At 37.1% G+C, this 13,368-nt stretch overlaps 1 protein-coding gene across 6 annotated transcripts in view; it reads right to left on the bottom strand.

Moving 5' to 3' along the window:
- Positions 1–13,368, bottom strand: part of EEFSEC (eukaryotic elongation factor, selenocysteine-tRNA specific) — a 132,435-nt gene that overhangs the window by 73,651 nt on the left and 45,416 nt on the right. The gene's annotated exons all lie outside the window — the stretch shown is intronic.

Here is a 13,368-nt window from a genome sequence, read left to right on the forward strand (position 1 = left end):
CATTTTCACCGAGATATCTACTTCACAGAAAGTAAAGCTCATTGCATTTATGAACAAAAACATGATAAAAAAATTACTCCAAAAGGCTCAAAAGCCACAATATTTGCCTGTTCCAGCTCTGATTTATTTTTCATTATTGCAGAATTCTGATCATTATCAGAGCGCTACAAACTCAAACTAGATAGGATTTCCACACAAAAAATTGCACATGAGAAATGCGTCTAATATGCTCTTTAAATATAGCAGCAGAAAGTCTTAGACCCAAAAATAAAAAAAAAAAACCAAACAGTTACAGTACTTCACTGGCCATTTTTTTACAGTTAAACAACTGAATCCATCATTAAATAAAAGCAGCCTAATTTACATTAACACTGAGCTCTCGCGGCAGCAAATTATTTGAGCGGTAAATGGGATAATCAGCATCTCTGGCAATCTGTTTTCCTTTATGACTCTAACTTTCAGTACCTGTATTAGAAAAATTTAACAACACCCACACACAGAGCCCAAAAACCCCCACACACTCAACTTTTAAAGACTTCCTGTGCCATCACTGTGCACTCTGAAAAGTACTTTCTTCTTATTATCAGTATAGGAGACGTGGTCAGCCTCTCAAACCAAATCCCACTTGTTAAAATTGCTATGTATGGGGAAGATTTTTTTTTTTTTTTTTAACATGCCATTCATAGCTTCTATATCAACCTACCGAAGTCTTACTATTTTACTTACAAACACAGGTAAAAAACAATAGATGGACTCAATTATTTTTGCAAGGGGATTTAAACACAGAATGAAGTCTTAGCTGTATTAAAGCTAAGCTTAATCAGAATCTGAACCAGACCCTAAAGCTCACTCTTTATCACAAAGGTGTGAAAAAAGCTTTGTAGTAAAAGAAAAAATTTCCCGAAATGAAAATATAAGCAACCCTCTTACACATCACACATACCACAGATACTGTAGTTTCTAAAAAGCTTCTTTTAAAGCTATTAAATGTTTGTCTTTTCAGATCTAAGACTGAAGGAAGGAATCCATTACAAAAGCCATTACTTTCAAAAACTGTAAACAAAACACATGAATTCAAATTCTGAACAAAGATTCCCAAGAAATTTTAACAGTATATGAAACATTAGGAAGATAAAAGACTCATTTCTACATGGTCATGCTCAGATATAGGTATAGATCCAACAGGTTCAAAACTATACTTATGCAAGTGTTCATGTCAGGGAAAATTATCACCACACAGTTTGAGATTTGGAGCAACATTAAGGAAAACTTAAAAATAAAATCACATTTAAACATAAAACTAACCATCTGCAAATTTGATTTTCCATATACAGGAGAACAGCAAGAAAACAAGCATTCATATTGTAAAGCACTGTGCATAATTATAAAAGTTTTAATCACATCACTGGACTCTCTTTGTCAAAGTGTATCTAAAGCCTGACTCAAGTAAAAAGCCCTGGTTGGTGTCAGCGTAGCTAGATGACACTGAACAAACGAAAGGCAGGATTAAAACTTCACTTCTGAACTGATCAGAAGGGACTTTGTCCATCAGGGACAACAATGTAATGTAAAACAAAAAGCAATAATACAATGTTTGATTTGTGGAGTTACACTCACTGTGCCAGAAGACTTTAACATTATGGATTCAAAATAACATTAACTCAGCCCACTACACATTGTGGATATCTAGTGGTATGTTTTTACAACTGTTTGTAATGTACATGTCAGATGGCCTAAGTCTTTCTTGTGAGTCACACCATAACCACAAAACTATGTCTAAATGTTAACTTTTCTTTCTCCCCCACCCCATTTAAGTCTGACGTAAGAATTTCTTTGCCCATCTCTCTTCCCATATATGAATCTTCAAAACATCTTGCCGATATTAACTTCATGCAACCCTCATGGACAAGAATTAATCACCCTTATTTTAAAAAAAAAAAAATTATCATGCTTTTGCTTTTTCTAAACAAAAACAGGAAGCTTGTGTAAAAAAAAAAGAAACAAACCAAAAATGGCCCCAAATCCCTGAAAACTAAAAAAAACCCACCAAACCCAAAAAACCCAAACAAAACAACAAAAACCATGAATAGAACCCTTACCTTCACATTCTCATTTGTGTATTTTTACTAGAAAATTAGTGTCATTTTTTAAAAAACATTGCTTAGGTTCCTGCCAGAAACATCCCTTTAAAAAAAAAAAAAAAAGGGGGGGGGAAAAAAAAAAGAAAGAAAACACCCTCAATGTTTCTGGTAATACACCATACCAGTTCAGCATATATATGTTTTAAAGAGGCAGAGGTTACTGAAGCCACAATTGTCTTCCCTTAAAATATTCTTCTTATTTTTATTACCTGTATTATCTCTATTCCTACCAGTAAACCTGAAGTTTGCAAATATTCCCCCCGCCCCCAATACAGTTTAAAATCTTTAAGAGCCTCCCTACAAATGGGGATAGAGCCTGTGATCTCAGAGAGGACGATGACTTATATGCTCTCTGCACATATCGCACATCTGGAAAGCAGATTAAAAAATGGAAGTTCAACAACCTGAACAGATAGGATGGGTGGGCAATAAAAGAGAAAACAAAAACAAAGCAAAGACACAAGTAAAAGAAAAGACTTGAAAAATTTTTGAACCTTTTGTACTACAAAAAAGTGTTTGACTACGAATGTATCTTTGAACCTCTGACTAATCTGTTAGCACTTGCTGCAAGAAGGAAAAGCAGACGCATCACGATTTCTACCAACTTGGAGATTTCCACCATTTTCCCCACTATTTAGGGAACTGCATGCCTGAGAAATATTAACACATCAGAATAACTTATGTTGAACTTCAGCCTTACGTAGCATCTCAGGCTCAGAGAAGGGCTCAGAGCAAGTCAGGACACCAGTCTGTATCACCATGCCAGAGAACTTCCTCCACCCAGGAGAGATTAAAGACCTCCCCTGGGGCAAAGATCCTTAATAACCCACTCTAGAGTCCAAGCAATCAAGTAGCCTTTGACAAGACTGGAATGAAGCATTAATTCCAGGGTCCTTGCTACCTTAATACGTTTTGTACAAACAACTGTTTCTCCCCAAACAAGAGCATCACATCAACAACAGAAAAGGAACATCTGAAATAGAAACACGTCATACAAAACATTATTCTTATTCAATCACCACCTGACTCCAATTCTCTCCTAAAACTCAGTGCAAAATAGTCCAGGGTGGCATTTTGTGTTATTTTATTTTTACAAAGATTTGTATACTTCTTTGCATTTAGACTAAAATAACTGGTGTTGCTTTGTGTTGACTCAAGGCCAGACTGGGCATTTATTTCAATCCTTCACTAAAAATACATATTTTCAAGTTTCTCCTTACAATCCCCTTTTCTGTGGTTTTGTTTTGAGTGTTTGTGGTATACCTGCATAAGCCTCACTCCCTGAAGACTTTAAATTATTGTCAACTAATCTCCACAAGCAGGATCAATGTCTTCAGCTAGGCAAAGAAAATACCACATGAATAATACCTCTATTTCAAAACTGAACTGACTTATAACAGCATGTATTTTTTCCCTAAGCCACCATTTAACTTGTTGCTGCCCCATCTATGTACTAGGTGTTGCACATCAGACAAAAACCTCTTCTAGGGATGGTTAGCACAAAAGTCTATTGAAATTCATTATATAATGAGTTTAATATTAAGAAAAAGCAACTACAACACAGTAACTGAAGCAAAGAAAACAAACCCAAAGCGGCTCAATGAATACTGTGAAAGAGCAGAAAAGCTTCAAGTTCTGAAACCTCACATAAAACTTAAATGACAAACTTCCAAATCATTTTTGGTACCTCTATCTCTTTTCTATTGAAGAAAAAAAAAAAAGTCTGTGTATGTAACGGGGTCATTGCTTCCAATGAGCTAATCTGTTCTCATGGCTGATTTCTGCCTCCTAAACTGAACAAGGAATAAGACCATCTCTGCCATTCTTTTGCAGAATTTATTATACACCCTATACATATATATATATAATGTATCTTAAAAACCGGCTGCCTAGACAGAAGACACGTCAACTACTAAATCTAACTTTCACAAAGGCCTGATAGGTTTTAAGTCTACAATTTAAGCATTTAAAGATGTATTAGCTACACTGACTCTTTAAAAAGGCTATTTGACATTTCCTCGTGATTTCTAAAGTGTGAAAAGGTTACTCTTGATTATTTATTCATTAGAAGAGAAAGAAAGAGAAGCCAACTGCATTTTATGGCATATGCTTTCAAGCTAATCTTTGCAACCATGAAGAGCCTCGGAGTTTGTAGTTTTCATTTCAGACAGTTGCAAATGAAAATCTGTATCCAGGCATTCGTATCATGTTCATCACAGTACTATCTGGGCAGCTTACATAATTATATTATTCCAGCTGATACTGTAAATATTGGCTTTCTCTAGTATTACTTTTTCTTTCATTTCCAACTGCACCAGCTATTATAATATAAAGTTATGGGAATACTCTAGTGAAAAGATGTGTCTTACATTTTGTTTCAACAATACATGTTATTGTCGCAGGCACATGACAACAGATTCAGGTGACAAGTTGAACAAATGTTTAACGAGCAAAGTCAATTCTCATATAATTTTCATAGTAGTAACAAAGAAAAAAATGTAGTTTTTTAAATGAGGTCATCTCAGGAACACACAGTACAAGGCATGAAATCCAGAGGACTTGCTATGGCGGTATAGTAATACTTCAAGAAAGTACTCCGATAATAGGCTAATTATAGATTCCTGGGCACTTATGCACTAGTCCATTTTATTCTGTCTTTTGGTCAAATTTAGAAGTTTATCTTCAACAATCTTAGTTAAATAACATTTTCAATATTCAGATTTTTTTTTTTTTTTGCCAGTGCCTAAATCTGAGCAGAACTTTATAATATACGGACCATGGCTTAGTTAATGCAGTGCTTGCTGAATTGTTCCACTTCTTAAAAGCCTGATCAAATGAGGAATTGTACTGTATATGGATGACCAAGGAAGAACAAAAAGTGACATTCCCTTCCTTCATTCTGGTTACTGAAATTTTGCCAAAGCCTCCAGCACTTGAACTTAAAAACATGATAGTTACTTGCTGCTCTAACTAAGCCTACTCATACTAAAGTTACATTCAGAGCAGGAATGCAATGTGAAAGCTATGTTTACCATCTAGGAGGTTACCTTTCCAATTACTATTCAAGCGTTCCACTAAGATTCCTGCTCAAACGGTATGTGTATGTGCATGTGGGTCTGTTTTCAATTGAAGTGGATTGAGAACAATTCTACCTGATAAATTAAAAGAAATAAAAATAAAGTTAATGGCCTGGCAGCAGCAATGCTTAAGCAAACAAGTTATGCAAACACAAAACAGCTATCCTTTGCTTTAAAAAGTTACCATAAAGTTTAAACAAAAAGGCATTTGGATGAAAGTTTGTGATTACTATATAGCAACGTCCATTAACTTAGTTTCAAACAAATCTTGAACTCCAGGGTACACAAACCCAAGAACACAACACTTGATCACTGGAATAGCAATTGTTCCAACAGGAAATACGTTACCTACTAAGTCTCAGGATAACATGCATGTTTTTAAGTTGCATCCCAGGCATGGCTCAAGTCATCTTAACACCTTTCTCCTCCTGTATGCAGCTTACAGGACCATTGCTTAGAGTATCCACTTTAGATGGCTCCAGGACTCCTTTTCAAATTATAAATGCAAGATATTTAGACCCAGAAAAACAATAGCTAGCATATCCTGTAGAGGAGGTATCAGAACCTACTCATTCATCTTCAGAAACGGCCCTTGAGAGGACAACACCACTCAATGTTTATCAGGTCTTGTTCTTTCTCTCATCAGACCCACTCTAGCTTCAGCCTATGGAAACAAGTTGAAAAACACCATCCCAAGGTTTCTCATCTGACCCTGACTGATGCTGATTTCAAGCACCAGAGGCTTCAAGCGCCAGAGGATTCAAGCTAAGATGTACTTGAGGGGAAGGAAGTATACACAACTACATTGTTACTCAAGATTGCATTGGCAGCTGAGAAAAAGAAGGGAGAAAAAAAAAGGGTTCTTAAATCTACGGTGCAAGTCAGTCACTCTGAAGAACAAACTTTGAGACTGGAAAAGAAGCTAGAGATGGAGAAAGATGGAAATAGGCAGGAGAGAGTAGAATGAGCAGATGTGGGAAGTTAAAGCAATAGAGATAAATCTAAATGTCAGGTATCAATAGCTTATTAGACACTTGGTTTTCTTTTCAACTTTGTTTTGGAGTCACAAGCCTACATATTTGTTTATCCTTAAATTTGTTGCCATGCTGAAGCCAAATTGCTCACTAATATAACGTACAAGAACATATTCCATTTCTCCAATTGTGGCACTCTTTTGTGCTGGGCTCTTTTGAGCTCTTCCATCAAATCCAGCAACCGAGTACATTGGTAATTCCCAAAGAGCTACAGAATACTGAGCATCATAGACTACACATGGAAGTCACATCCGCCAGCAGTCTACACTAGTCAGGAGAGCACACTAGTGTGGCACGCTAGCAGGGAGAATGCCTACATACATGGGAAAGTGCATGCAGTCACTAGTGAAACTATTACACTTCAGTGCCAAGACCAACCTCAGAAGAACTCTAACTGTACAATTTTCCTGTTAGTCCACTGGTTCCCTCTTTTTCAGCTCAGTTTCTTTCCCCCCTTGTATTTCTGTGACAACTTTCTTCAGCTTTTCTAACAGTTTTAATTGGACAAATGATTTACTGAAATCAGGACAAAAAAATGTAATTTGATTTATCTAAGAAAATCAGTCATTGTATCAAAAATATGACGTTCATCTTGCACAGTATTTTCATCTACTCAGAGTTGAGATGGATCCTATATTTCTTTTTCATTTTGAACCCCATCGAACAGTAGACCACTTCTTCAGCAATAATAACTCTCTGCACTTTCTAACTATTAAGACAAAAATTATCTGCACAGCAATAGCACAAAATACACGCTTAAAATTATCTCATGCATTAAACACGACCACTCAGCATTGCAGATAACCCTGAACAAGCAGTCAGTATCACAGAAATACTACAGAAGTTAAAGTCTACCTTGGAGAACAGTACTGTTTCCAGCATTGCTGTACTTCCATGTGGAGCCTGGATCCCAGTCAGTCATTTAAGATGGTTTAAGTGGATCAAAGCAATGCAGAAGTTACACACAAATCTCCTCCTTTTCAGATCCACTGTAGGAAGAAACTTGTATACTTTGGGTAATTTTTCTAAACCATTAGAAGGCAATCTATATCCCAACTGTCTCTAGCTGGCAGGGAGCATGGGGTACATCTAGACATTCAAGAAAAACCACTAAAAATTTTTTTAGTATTTTAAGAGTTAATTGGCCAGCACTGACTAGGACACTTTGCTGCCTACAGAGATCACATTAGACACACAAGCTCCAAAAGTAGTGTATGGTTTGGATTAGCACTGCTCAGGTTGGCTGCTCTCCCCTGGCTTCCTTCCCTTCTGCTCTGACCAAGTAGAAAAAATTTTAAAACCCCACAATATATATCCAGCTCCCTTTCTATTACATCTTATCCCCGGGCCTGAATAAAACACACCTTAACACACAAAATCCTTTATCTTGCTCCCTCTTTTTACGGTACCTACATGATACTTAATAAAAAATAGCAAGCGATATGAACTAAACCACTTCAGTAACAGGTAGTAAAAGAATAGCAACATAAAAATCTCCTTCTGAGCATTTTTATTCGTGAGCCTTTTTAAAGTCTAAACTTAACTAAAAATACATATATTTTTTTAATACAAAATTAAAATGGATTCTGTTCTTTGGGGTCTTGGGGGTTTGCATGTGGTGGGTTTTTGGTTTGTTTTTTTTTTTGTTGTTGTTGGTTTTTTTTTTTTTGAGGGCATGGTGTTGGTTTGTGTTTTTGAAGTGTGAACTAAAACAGAAATAGAAAACAAAACAAAAAAACCCCCACAGAGTAAAAAGTTACAAACCCATACATTGAAAATGAAGGAACTGATCTTTAGAAAGAGCTCAGCATCTGCTACTCTTATTCTCTCAAGAGATCGAGCCAAAAAGATTTGAGAAGTTTTTATTGCCAGATCTAAATTTCATTCCACAGTCACTGGATCAGGTCTTTAATCCTTTACTTAACCACAAAGAACTGTGCTGAGGAGTTTAATTCTTCCAAAACAACTGATAATATCCTAAATGTTGAAAGCAGAGTACTTTCCAGTATAAGCCAAATCCTGCATGTTTTGCTTTTAAGTAAATGCCACAGCAGATGCAAAACCAGTAGGATTCACACTGATGTTTTCTAGGAAAGAAGAAAATCTCCAAAAAACACAACCCATGCTTTAGAAGTGGCAGACAATTAAAGAAACAGTTTAATACTTGTACTGAATTAAACCGCATGTATAACATTGTGTGTATATGTTTAATTTACTGATTTAGGATTTAAGATCCTTATATTTTATCACCCACATATTTTAATATGTATTATGAACTGCCTTTTCACGATTTTATCAGTTACATTTAATTGATTCTCCCCCAACCCAATTTTCTGAACTGCCCTTCTTCACAGCATTTCAATGAAAAGATAATGTTCAAGGCAAGCTAGACTTCTTCCCCCAGCAGATGAACTGTAGCATTTTAAAGGCTGTTTATATCAGCATTGGGCAAGAAAAATCCAAGAAGCATTGGAAAAAAACAGATGTAGAAACAGCATTCAGACATACTCTCAGAAAATTTAGCACGGGTTCTATCTATTTGCAGCGCAAAAACCAGTCAAGATATGCTGAAATTTGGAAGGGGTATATTATGATGTCCAAAGAACTCAAAATGATAGTGGTAAAAACTCATTTAAGATTTCACCGTGAAAGTCCACATACAAGTGCCTTCATGATCCAATTCAGTGAGGTTTGATCCAAATTCACTTTCTTTAATTTAATTTAAACATTCTCTGACAAGACTTAACCATGCAACTCCGTGATTGTGCACAAAGTCCTTGAATACACTTACTACATTTATATACTAAGGCTCACTAATCAGCAGTCTTGGAACATCAGATAGGCTGAAGTACTCATGTGGGCAAAAGCAGATATATCTGTTACAATTTGAATAGCTACAGTGGTTTGAAGGAAGTAGTCTTTCAAGTAGTATTTGGGTTATTCTATCAGACACTGGAGAATTTTTTTGGTGGATGAGACATAAAAACTACAGAATGTTTGCCAAAAAACAAACCGAGGTTACCTAGCCAACAAATCAGCTTAATAAAAATAAACTCTTCTCATATGGTGGAAGTATATGAAGCTTCTCAGTATCACACTTAAAAAATGATGCTTCTTAGAAGTTCATAAAGTCAATATAATTTGACAGCAAATAGGTCCTTGCCAAGACAGAATCCACTGCTGGTTTCAAACTGACACTCTCATTTACTAGGAGACTTGACTAGATAAACAGAAGCAAGTTTCTCACATTTTTTTTGTATTTGATGTCTCCGGTGACCTCCTGAAAGTATATCAGAGTACTGAAACACCTGAATGACTACTCTTCAACTACAAGAGAAGTATTTCATAAACACACTTGCAACTTTTGAGATTGAAATGCTCAACATTAATAATAGCAATTGTCTACTGCAAACCTCAGAGATGGTGAAGGTTGGACCTGGTATGAATATTCCTCTTCCCCTTTAATGATAACAGTTCAACCACACCTAGCAAATCAAAAATCTGACAATGTCTAAAGAGGCACCTCCCAAGGTCAGTCCAATGATAGGGTGTCCACATGATTTATTACAGAACAAATAACTTTGTACTATATTACACCAGAAACATTATGCAGCTTCAGCACACAGCAAAAATCCCCACATGATACCCTACAGAAAAACATTAATGTAACCATTTACCAATACCACAGCTACTCAGCCTCTGAAGCACTCATGAACTTCTGACAAAATGCACTACAAAATGGCAGCATACTGTACTTTTATATGGGCTCCAGTGAAGCTATTACCCTCCACCAGCCATTCAGCTTGCATCAACTTGCTCTAACATTTGTCAGTAATTACATTAAACAGAGCAGATAGGAACTTGAATATGAAGCAAGAAAAGTTTCTACTTCTTACAAGTCCTGGGGGAAAAAAAAAAAAAAAAAAAAAAAAAAAAAAATCGACAGTGGTCTTCGTACTTGGCTGCCATGTACATGCTTTGTGGCTGCTATACACCTGCAGCGCTTGATCACAGGTGAGGCCGTGCCAAGTCAACGCTTTCAGGATGACCAGATTTGTATCCATTAACTGTGTACCTCTATCTCTGCCTCCTTACTCAATTCAGACTTGACCTCTTCTATGATCTTTCACAACTCTTAAGACAGAGAGAGTGATTCTTATTAACCCTAAAACACCTTTAAAGGAATATTAACATATTATCATCTGTTTTACCCAATCTTCCAGTGTTTCCAATGTGCTTTGCAACTGTGCAATCCAAAGCTAGAATCACTAACACTGGAAGGAAGAAGGAAGGAAGGAAGGCAGGCCACATACCACACAACATTTTGCATTACTTTTCACACAAGGTTTTTTTTGTTTTGTTTTAAGACAACCAATGATAGGAACATAAGTCCTGGTTCTTACCTGTTTTTTTTCCTTCTAAGTAGATGTTGTTCTTAAGCTACTATGATTATTTTTTTTTCACCTGGATAAGGAAGGCAAAGAGACTTCTCCCCTACTGAAAAAAACACTTTCCTTTTTCAATTAAAGCATGCTATAAAAAGACACAGCAGCACTAGAATTTGACATCCATGCTCACTTAAACTAAATTCACTAGACAAAATATACTTAAACAAATATTTCAAAGTTGTTATCGCCAAACCTATCAGTAAAATAAAATGAATCTATATTTAAAAAATCCTTACTATTCAAACTCCAGGAACTTTTCTAAAGCAGAAATAAAAACATCACAAGTTGTTACAGTTTATAAACTGGAAGACTGTAGAGACTGAAAGACCACTGAAACAATCTTAAAGGACATTCAGAATTCTGCCAACACTATGTGTTTGCTGCAGAAAACCTAGGTTCATGCTCTTCAAGGTGGATTTCAAGTGCTAGCGAGCAAATAGTACTAACTCTATTGGATAGTGAACTGTTTGCTGTGTCAAAGCTTTTTGCCAAACACGTATATATAATTTTTCTTTTTGCTATATGGATAATCAACCCCAGATGGCAATTTACATAGGCAACAGCATAAAGGAATCCATGCACTGCTGGTGCTCTCAGCCTCAATCACAGCAAGCATGGGCGTTTGAGAATGTCACTGTTTATTTTTAATTGCTGTGTCCCTCCCTTTGTGCAGGTTCAAGCGGTCAAAGATGTCGAAGTCCATTAGCAGAACTGGAAGGTGATGCCACTTCATTTGGTGAGAGGGTTCTTCGAATTTAAAAAGCAGCTGGTTTGTAATGTCCCTAAATGCCCAGTGGGCACCAGCTGTCAATCTCTGTTACCACAGGGTCAGGGCAAAAAAAGGTCAGAGAGAGTCATAAACCACAATGTGTTGTGAAATGTGCTTCCTCCGTTACCTTGTAGGCCTGAGAAAGGTTTGACCTTTTGTAGGTATCCTAACCCAACTCTGCATGATGCTAGCAGGGGTAAGTACAACACAACTCATAACTTACAAAAATTGCTTCCTTTTACTGCGCCTTGGTTTCCATACCTGTACAATACGAACATGAATAGTCACAAGATGCTAGTGGCAAAAAAACCAAAATGCAAAACTCCACCCACCACTATGACCACTCAGAGGTATGGACACATCTTCTATTTCACACAAGGCAGTGGAAGGATTAATTCACTAACAGCAATTGAAAATCACTAAAACTTTGAGGGAATTTGTTAATGCCATAGAAGCCAAGTGATCTGCCTTGTCTTTGTCAATGACCTGTTTATCTGCTAACTTGCATTTCACTTCACTGCTCGCCCAGTCACTTGGGAAAAAGCGTCTTTTAAAGCCCCGCTTAAAGCCTTTCCTATTGTCCTTTCAAACAGCCATGTGCAATATGCAAGTTATTCACTATTTTTATCATTTCCCCCTTCATACAGATTCTCCAAGAGCAGACTAATTCCTAAATATATTTGTCCAAAACATTCTTGGACTATACATGAAGAGCTGAACAGTCACTTCCAGATATAATCTGGTTATGCATTCTTTCTTTGCAAGAAATAATTACTCTGCTCTGTCTCACCCCCATCTCCCAAAGCGCAAAGCGACAGGAAGTTTGGCCAGTGCTATGCCAAAAGTAAAGTAGCTAACTAGCTATGCAAGGCCCCTGCTGGGCAGAAGCCATCACTCAGCACTCATCAGCCTTGGACTCCTAACTACTTGTCCCTCCTTGGACCCCTTGTGCAGGGAGGCCCAGGACAGCAAGCAGGACAGGACAGAAAAGGGAAGGAACACTGGCAAGGGGAAAGCAGGAGAGGTTGAAACCAGAGCTACAATCCCAGCAAAGCGTATTTCCTTGCAGGAATTACAAGCGTGACTCCCAGAATGAGCTGCATGCTGCAAATGAGAATATGGGCAGTAAGGAACTCTACTAGGAAAGCAGACATGACAGGGTGCATATCATGCAAATCACTCTTACACAAAGGACAATATGATATAAACTAGATGGCCACAGGTATCACAGAAGAGGCTGACCAAAAATTAATTGTCAGCTATCAGCAAAATATTTCAGGTGAAGTCAGAATGCATCACTTAAGTCTTTCACTTGCCCACAAAGTACAGGAAAAAAATGAGAAGCAGCATGTTTGCTCAATGAAAGAATAAGATCCTTATAGTAATACAGCTTGAGGATAATACTGACAGCACCAAAAGGGTCCCATCAAGGCTTATTCAGCCAAAAGCTGCCTACTTTCAGAATGTACCCAGCTGGGTCCACTTTAAGTGGCAGCTGCAAAACACTCCAGAAGTCTTGACTCATTTTGGGCAATTAATAAAAAGGGAAAGTCAGAGCAGTCCAAATCTGGTGAAATAGGCTTCACCTGTTCCAAGCATAAAGTCACCTTGTTTTCTTTTTAAGGATGAATATATTTTAAGGAAATAAAATAGTAACAACAGTTAGACAGTTTAAAGGCCATTGAAAGGCCTCTTGACTTTCTACAGGCTCTCTAAAAAGCCCAACTGCAGCCAGCCACCTACTGCATCCCAGCAGTTCTTCCGAACACGCTGACATCAATTAAAGCCCCAGCAAAAAAAAAAAAAAAAAAAAAAAAAGAATGTACATCAAGCATTTCACTGCCCTCTTCTTGTGATTTCCTTCACTTCAAAACATCTCAGGAAGCCTACCTACCCAGA

Source organism: Aquila chrysaetos, chromosome 20, assembly GCF_900496995.4.
Source record: "Aquila chrysaetos chrysaetos chromosome 20, bAquChr1.4, whole genome shotgun sequence".
NCBI lineage: Eukaryota > Metazoa > Chordata > Aves > Accipitriformes > Accipitridae > Aquila > Aquila chrysaetos.